Source organism: Falco cherrug, unplaced genomic scaffold (assembly GCF_023634085.1).
Source record: "Falco cherrug isolate bFalChe1 unplaced genomic scaffold, bFalChe1.pri scaffold_35, whole genome shotgun sequence".
Taxonomy (NCBI): domain Eukaryota; kingdom Metazoa; phylum Chordata; class Aves; order Falconiformes; family Falconidae; genus Falco; species Falco cherrug.
In genome coordinates this window covers 821616-830524 of record NW_026599480.1, presented here as the reverse complement: position 1 = coordinate 830524, position 8909 = coordinate 821616, and the positions used below count along the sequence as shown (strand labels likewise).

General features: G+C 51.6%; 1 long non-coding RNA gene across 1 annotated transcript; it reads left to right on the top strand.

The window, feature by feature from the left end:
• Nucleotides 1-3748: 3748 nt before the first annotated feature.
• On the top strand, nucleotides 3749-8375 carry LOC129735122 (uncharacterized). The gene is made up of 3 exons (XR_008730575.1): nucleotides 3749-3900; nucleotides 5169-5359; nucleotides 7966-8375. It is a non-coding gene; the product is annotated as an uncharacterized LOC129735122 (long non-coding RNA).
• The last annotated feature ends 534 nt before the right edge of the window (nucleotides 8376-8909 follow it).

Here is an 8909-nt window from a genome sequence, read left to right as displayed (position 1 = left end):
CCGGGTAGCCAGGGAAAAGGGTGCCCAGTGCCAGGTGGCCTCCACAGCCATCAGGGACCTGGGCACAGGCACTGTCATGTGGGGAGGCAGGGAGCGTGGCATGGGCTTGTTGTGCTCATCATCTCCTTGCCCCTTTGCAGTGCCTTGATGTTGCAGCTAGCCCAGGCACTGCCCCCCACCAGCACAGGGACCCTTGCATAGCACTCCAGTTTAAGATCACTGGCACCGGCTGCCCAGAGAGGCTCTGGAAACATTCCAGCACCACCTGCACATGATTTTGTGCAACCTGCTCTAGCACAGCCTGCTTTTGCAGGGCGTTGGACTACATAATCTCCAGAGGTTCCCTCCAACAACGACCATTGTGTGATTCTGGGACTCGTGGCACTTTGGCCGAGGAAGAAGAGGTCAGGATCCTCAGGCCACCCGACACCTGACTGCCTTCCCAGTGTCTGTCCAAGAAACCTGCCAGTCCTCACTAACAGAAGTTGGACCTGCACACGTGGGCTTGCACATGTGCATGAGCACTGCAGGGCAACAGCCTTCTCTCTCTTCCCCGTCCTCTGCTGCAGGGCGAGCGCAGGTGTGCTGCCAAGGGAGCACCAGTCTGCACAGGCCCTGCTGCTGTCGCTGTCATGCAGCGGCTCTTCTACCCTGGGCTCCCTCTACTGTGTCCCACACCACTGGCCTGGTGTGATGGCAGAACCAGGGGCACTACCTGGCTCTGCACCTTCCTGGTCCATCACAGCAATCTGGGTGCCAGTTGGGAAGCTGGGAATTGCCCTTGGCCAGGGCCTCTCCCTGGAGTTGCCAGAGGAGGAATTCCTTGTGGATGGCAGGGATGCCAAAGCATGAGGAATTCCCCATTGGATGGCAGGGAAAGTGCGGAGAGCCCCATCGATTTGAAGCCACCCCCAGCAGCCCCTCAGCCATGGCCTCGGTCACACAGAACTTCACCGAGGAGCTCATCCATATCGTCCAGGACACAACCAGGCAGTACCAAAAGTTTCTGCAAGTAATGATGGCCAAGTGGCAAGAAGCAGTCTGTAGTGGGACACACACCACGCTCACCACCACCCCACAGTTCTCTCCCTCCCCTGCCGCCAGGAAAGAGGAGCAGCAGGAAAGAGGATCAGCTCTATCCAGGGCTTCTGGAGCCCAGAGGGTTTTTCCAGGGCCTTCGAGTAGAGCTGCTGGGGGCAGATGCGCACATGGAGAAGATAGCAGATGGGGACAAAGACCAAGGGGAGGACATGGGGCCAAGCAGAAGCAGCCCTGTGCAGGTGGGCAGAAGGAGCCCAATGGGGATGAGGAAGAGGAGCCCCATGACACCAGACAGTATCAGCTCCATGGGCCTGGGCAGCACCATCCACGTGGGGCCAGGCAGCAGCACCCCAGCAGACCCCAGGCCCCAGCACCATGTCCCCATGGGCAGGGCATGTGGGCAGGCAGCCTCAGGACTGTGCCGGGCAGGACTGTGCCTGCAGGAGGGCTGCTCCCAGCTGTGGGGCTGCCCAAATGCTTGGTGGAGATGCGACTGCCGGCACCACTGTGTCTGTTTCTGCAAGCCCCCATGGTGGCAGCGCTGCTCCCAGAAGAGCAGTGGGTTCCCCTGCCAGTGAGCAGCTTGCGGGGTGCAGGGCTGGGAACCCTCTGGGGTGCACCCCCATCTGAAATGTTCAATCTTTCCTCTATCCTGGTGCTGGGGCTCATCCATCCATCCCGCATCTGGGGCTGTGTCACCCTCAGTGCCTGAACCCAGTGGGGATGTGGGCACTGCTGGCACCCACAAAAATGGGATATGGGGGTGTCAGGTACCACAGTGGGTGTGCTAGAATTGGGGGACCAGGCTGGGCTAGAGAAAGGGGCCAGCATGAACCTCATCAGGTCCAACAAGTATCGACTCTGGCCCCTGGGGATGAACAAGCCCAGGCCCCGGCACAGGCGGGGGCCACCTTGCTGGAAAGCAGCTTGGCAAAGAAGGTCCTGCTGGGCTTCTCAATGAGCTGCCTGCTGGGCAGGGGATCTGTGCCCTTTGCCAAGGGGGGAACTGGTATGTATTGAGACCCCACGGTGAATCCATACACCACAAATAGAAAGGCATGTTATCCCCAGGTTGGCATATTCAAATGGCTAACAAACGGGGTATGGGCTTGGTGCCTTAAACATTTTTGTCCAATCTAGATAATAGAGTTGAAACATGGGAATAAATCCCCCACCCCATCAAAACACTCTTATCAGGAACTGTTTGTGAACCATTTGTTGTGAATCGTGGAATAGAACAATGGAGCATGGCATACCCCAGACTTGTGAACCCTTATTCCAAGCATGTGTCCTTGTTGGGGTTTTCAGGCACCAGGGTTTAAACCTGGAGATCCCACCTGTTATGAAAAAACTACCAGTCAAGGAAACACATTGCAATATGCAGTTTTGCTTACCCACAAAACAAAATGGAATTTTGTGTGGGAAGGAAAAAAAAAAAACCTATGACCCATCAACACGCTCCACTCTTCGATATCCAGCCCCTCAGGGTCCTTTCTGAGCATGTTCAGATGGGAAGATGTACTTTGTACTACCTACTTCCTCAAAATTATTTACATATGCATAAGGCACTTGGGTATGTCACTTTGATCCTGGGGGCCTTTCTTGGGGTCTTTAGAGATCGTTAGTGGTCAACAACTTGGTGAACTTCAGCTGAACTTTCCTGGGGCACCTGCACCCTACTTGTTGTTATAGAACTTCATTTCTTCTCTGTGCTATATGGTTTTGATGGCAACACACCGTTACCCCACTTCCCTCGTCTATTGGTATAGCCCAGCTGCCTCAGAAGGCTTGCCACCCCTTACTGAGCTTATTCAATAGGTTGAGTTAATCATTGCTTTAGTTGCAGCCTCTCCTAGTGATTCTTTATAACTTCATCCCATCAGCGAGGAGAAGCGTCCCGCTCTGCTGCTGAAGGCAGCAGCCTCGAGTCACCAGGCTGCTCCCTACAGGAAGCAATCCCGACTGCCTGGATCTCGCCGCTGAGAGGCTGTATTAAAAAATGGGAGTGTTTTCCAGGAAGGGAAACAAGGCTTGAGCACTCATACTCCGGCTGGTGACTCTCCCAGGCAGCTGCATGTTCCCAGTCCCTCAGCAGGGCAGGTGTAGCCAGGGCCCTGCCAGAGTCAGTAGCAAAACACGCTAGCCCTATTCCTGCAGGAACTACAAACGCCGGGGCGGCTGCGGGGGGCTCTGTGAGTCGGGGTGCCCGGTGCCTGTGCCCAGGGCACATGCCGGCGCCTCTCTCCCTCCTTAGCTCTCGGCTCACCCCCAGGACTGCCCCGGCCAGGCCTGACTCCAGCTGCCCCGGGGGCCCGGAACACCGGGGGGTTGGAGCCTCCCCACTGCACCCCCAGGCAGCCAGCAGGCAGGGGCCTCCCTTGCCCCACGGCCGGCCACAGGCCCCCCTCAGCTGGGACACAGCCCCAGCACAGGCTGTGCCTGCCCAGACCAACATGGCTGCCAGGAGGCTGAGGGTGGGCAAGAGCAGCTCCCAGCATGCCCTGGGAACAACCTGGCCATGGGGTGGTGCCAGGCCTACAGCTCCCAGCATGCCCCGGGAACAACCTGGCCATGGGGCTGCCCCGGGCCTACAGCTCCCAGCATGCCCTGGGAACAACATGGCTGTGGGATGGCCCTGGGCCTACAGCTCCCAGCAGGCCCCGGGGCACACCTTCTCCCAGCAGGCCCCGGGGTGCCCCTGCCCTGCCCTGCCGTCGGGCCCTGCGGGGACACCAACCCCCAGCCCTGGCCCTGCAGGCCCCACAGCCACTGCCCTGGGCTGCTTGAGCACAGGCCCAGGCCCTGGAGCCCCCGTGGGGCAGGGACGAGGGGGAGAGAGGCACCGAGCGACAGGGAGAGGTGGGTCAAGGCAGAGGGGTGGCTGGAGAGGGACAGGAGGCATCCAGAGGGGCAGGGGGTGCGGGAGGGGCTGGGCAGGGATGGAGAAAGGACAGGGACCGGCGAGGAGCAGGCAGAGGGTTGGAGCGGGACAGAGACAGAGAGGCAGGGGGGTGCCCGAGGGAATGCAGGGTCAGCAGCAGGAGAGAGGGACAGGGAGAGGAGCGGAGAGGCGGGAAGGAGGACAGAGGCACAGACCAGCACAGACAGGGTGGGGGACCAGGATGAGCAGGCTGTGACTTTGGCAGTGGGCGGCAAAGCTGCTTCTGTGGGTCTTTCCTTTCCCCCTCTGCCCTTTTCCCCTCCCCACCCTTCCCCTCGGTGAGGCTGTGTCTGTGGTGTGCCTGCTCTGGTGAAAGGAGCTCCTGCGCCAGCCTGAGGGCAAAAGAAGAGGGGCAAGGAGCAAGGTGTTGCAGTCCTTAGTTTGCAGGTTTCATATATCGTCCCTGTTCAGAAAACACAGCGTGAATGTGGGTCTGTGGTGCCGGCAGATTTTTATTCTTTATAGCAATTTCTTTAAATACCGGACTTCATGCAGAAGGTTCACATGGTGCTGTGCTTCTAGTAAACAGAATTGCTTTTATGCATGCTGCAGTCTGGAGGTGGCAAGTGCCAGGTTAGAGATGAAGATGGAAATGAAAGCAAGTGACGCACATGCAGTGGTGATCCTGCCACAAGCATGCTGTGTATTGACATGGGAGAATGCTGCAGGGACTCTCAGAAGTCAAGGTTTTCAGTGCTGTTTCTGTGTTTGATACCCAAGGGATGGTTTCCCTCTGTGTGCGTTTCTGTGCAGGCATGTGCATGGAACATGGGTGTGTCCCTGTGCCGTAAGTGGGACTGATGGCAGCTTTTCATTTCATTCCAACTCAAAAGTAAAGAAAGACTGTACCTGCAAAAGAATTCAAACAACCGTCTTTCTTTCCCAGAGTGAGCATAGAAGCGTGGGGGAGCAGTCTGCAGGTTCAGAACTTGAGCCTGCTCTGGGTGGTAAACCCTCAGGAGAGAAAAGAGAAGCCCCACTTTTTTAACTACAGCTCTGCTTCCCTTAATGTGTCTTCTTGTTAGATTGTGTCGGTGGTCAGTTTAAAAGGACATGATTAAACTGTGCTTGTTTATCAAGATATTTGAGGGTTATTTACGGCCTTAAATCCTCTTACGAGTGGGGCACTCTGTTGCCCTGTGGGCAGTACAATGTCGAGACTGGTAATTTTCGTTTTCTTCCCTAGTGTATGGGTGCATTTATGAAGGCAAGTGTTGGGTCTTATTGGTGCCGCACAAGAAACCAACGTGTGATACCCAGACATTCACTGTTAGAAACAGGAAGAAGCCCTCGCTTCAGATTGTGCAAAAGATGTACCAAGGCTGAGGAAAATGGCAAAAAGGGAAGAAATGCCATAGCATAACTTCGGGATGGCAGGTGAGGTTTCCATCAGTGTTCCTCAAATGTAGCAGCCTCATTTTGTTTGCGGATGTGGTGTTGAACTCAAACTACGAGACTAGTTTCCTTTATTGTGGGTGATACTATAGCGCACATACCTTTCATGTCCCAAGTGAAGTTGCCAAGGCTCTAAAACCTCTGCAGAACCACCTCAAATTTTCCTTAGTGTGTGATTTCCTTCAACAGTCAAGTCCAGGTCTGTGGCATACAATAACCCCTCCCCCATTTGGGATCTGGATGTGGCTGATTTTTAATTTAGACTTATCTGCTGTTAAGAGATTTTCTTTTTTTGGTCCAAATAGGGAAATGCTGATTGTGTGCATTCTTTTGCTTTTTCATAGTGTTGTTCCATGTTCAGTCATTTGTTCCTTACAAAAATAATGTATGGGTGTCTATGAAGCTGGAGGTGTTTACGTTCTTGTGGCTGAATGTAGCAGTGGAGCTATCTTGCTGTATTTAAATCAAGAGGAGTGTAATGTAATTTCACTTAAAATCTGGTCTTGGTAGGCAGATCCTACCCTGATAAGCATTTAAAAAAAAAAAATAAAATTAAAAAAATCAAATCTGTGAAGAGGTATAGGTGGAGCACCTGAACTGGTGCAAGGCAGGAATTCTCTCGCTGGTATCCACACATTGCAGAACTGTTGCCATCATGACCGTGAAACAGTGAGCCATTAATGTTAACTACTAGCAGCTTGTGAACCTAACAGTCAAGGTAGAAAATAATGTCCCACTGCCACCTTTTTTAATTTTTTTTTATGTTTTAAAGTGTCTGATTTGATACTTTCTGATGTATTTGAAACCTGTGTCATTATCCTATGTAGTTTGTGACAAGTGTGTGGCAGATGGGACTTTACTGCTTGGAGAGGTGTTGAGATGGAGAGTGGAGAATGGTTTTATGGCACAAGTGTAAAAGTATAAAAAGGGATTAAGAGGCTTGTGTACCTTGCTGCCAGTTCAGTGGCATGAGAATTCCTGTAATGACAAATTCCTTCTGGCTGAGTTTCCACCCAGAGCAACACTAGCAACGGATGTCGTTCCCAAATGGTGAGGTGGTTGTAAACTTCATCAGTAGTAGAAGCTGTGGAGAAAGTCACGAATCGTCTGCTGTTCTGCAAGTCAAGTGCTTGGCTCTTTTGTCACTAGTGTTGATTTAAGGGTACATTGCTTATAAATAGCACTTGACCTTTGTAATTCTTCCTACTGCTAAGTTCTCGGTGCCATAAGAGAACCATTGTGCTGTGAAGGCCCTGTAAACATACGGCAATGTTTGTGTTTATCCATATTGCCTTCCCTTAGATGATGTTATTTTGTAATTTGAAACCTTAGTGGCAGGATTTGGGGCTTTATCCTGATCAGCCATCTAAGGGCCAGCTCTCGGCTGCAGCATAAGTATTCAGGTAGTTTGAGCACCAAATGAAACTTCCACTTGGCTGTCATTTTGGCTTTTCCCTTCCTCTTAATTTTTATATTTTAATAAAGAGTTTAAAGTATTTGGCTTCCTTACAGAAAAAAAACCCAAAAACCAACAGTGCTGTCCTTGTCCTGTCATGATACACCCCTGATCTGGAGGGCAGAAAGCTGAGACCACCAGGAAGATGTTGAGAGGAAGGGGAAGAATGTTAGAGCCATGAGTTGGGTGTTCTTCAGCTGGCCAGATCTGAGGAGATGGAAAAGGTGCCTCCCAGGTAGCTACAGGGAAGCGCAGGAGAGCAGCTGGGAGCCAGAAGTGTCGTGTGGGCATACGAAAGTGCTACGCTGTGGTGTGTCAGGCAAATTATTTTCAGGAAGTTTCACGTTTGTTGTCATTTCCCAAGCTCCTGAGGTGCAGGAATGCTGGAGGCAAGAAGCTGCCAGCATCAACTATGTGGAGAAAGAACACTTCTATCTCCATTTTACTTTCCTCACTTCTATGTTACGGTGGCAGGGCAGTAAAGACCCTGATCCTGACCCGGACCCTGACCCGGACCCTGACCCTGACCCTGACCCTGTGAGTACGCAGGCAGCTTGTGTGGCCAGTGCCGGTGCGGTTCTGGCACAGAGGATCAAGCGCTTCACGCTTCAGAGCTGTCAGGCTGACACTCTTCAGCACTCAATGAAGCTCTAAATTACAGCTAAAGGAAGACAGACAGTTTGCTTCAGAGCTTGATAATGTCATTCTGATCCATCCTTTTGCTTGTTCAGTGGCTACAGAAGGGAGCCACTGCCTTGGTAGGAGCATCCATTGAGTTCTTCCTGTGTGATATTAGAGAATCATTGTGTCTGTTTATGCATGAGATCATTACAGTAGGTGTTTTGAAGATGTTCACATGTGGTACATAAAAACTTTGCCAGTAAAATAGTAAATCCACGCAGTGGGGTCTAAAGCACACAGATCCAGTGCAATCCTCCAAAGGGCTTTGAAAGTGTCTCCCTGAGGGTACAGACCTGGCTGTTGGTGATTCTGTTGAACTGCCTTTTATAGCAGGTTGCTTGGAGAAGTTGCTATGTCAGAAGTCGTCTTCTGCGGGCTGGATGCTGCAAATGGTAGGATGTTTAAGGAAGCAAATGAATAACCTTCAGACTTGGTTTTATTCTTTTAACAGATTGTACACAAATGGGAGGCCTGAGCAGGCTGCTTTTAGCAGGGGAACATGACCTGACTGCACAGGAGGCAAGGAACTCTCTTCTTCTCACTGACCATGAGCCCTCAGTTTCAAGGCAGATCTGAAGAGGAATATTTGACCCATGGGAAATGCAACTTCAGATACGTAACTCAAGTGGGACCGCCGTGTGTGCCCTGTGATAGGAGCCATGTATCCCAAGCGTGAACGTAGAGATTGGGCCCGGTTTTTAGCTTGGTTCAATCTGACCTCTGCTGACTGGTTCTGTGATCAAGAGCAGGCAAGTCTGCCCCCTGAGAGGATGTTGTCATGGGTGGAAGGGTTGAAGTGCAGTGACTGCGTCAACAAACAGGTGGTTTGAAAAGTCTTTTGGGCAAGGGTCTGGTACGCTGGTGTAATGCCTTTTCCCTTTAAAAAAGTCCAGTAAACACAAGTGTTCCTGCATGTGTCCAGTAGCGCTGAGACCTCTGTACTTTCTTTGGACTGATTGTTGTATAAGATCTGGGGGGTTTTGGACAGCTCTGAAAATTGTTCAAAAGGTGTCTTGGTATGTTGGGTGAAATGGGTCATCGCTTCCATAAACCTCTAGCCTGTAAAGAAGAGCTGTGGAAGTAAGGAGATTTTATTTTTTTCTCTTTTTATTGTTACTGGGAGGAAAAGCAGTGATTAGCTATTGACCTGTGATACCCCAGATGCAGGCTGTGCAGTGCATTTGAGGTGGATCACTCCTGTACTGCCAAGACTGAGCCCAGACTCCTCAATGCTTTGCACACTGGCAGTGGAAGTCCTTGTGCAACTGTGGGTACTGGCTTTCTGTGCTGTAGCGTGAAAAATACAAAGCACTGGGGTTAAGGTTTGCAGAGAAGTGGGAAACAGTTGATTATTTTGTGCTAGGAAGAGAATGTCCTGTAGTTTTCAAACTTTGA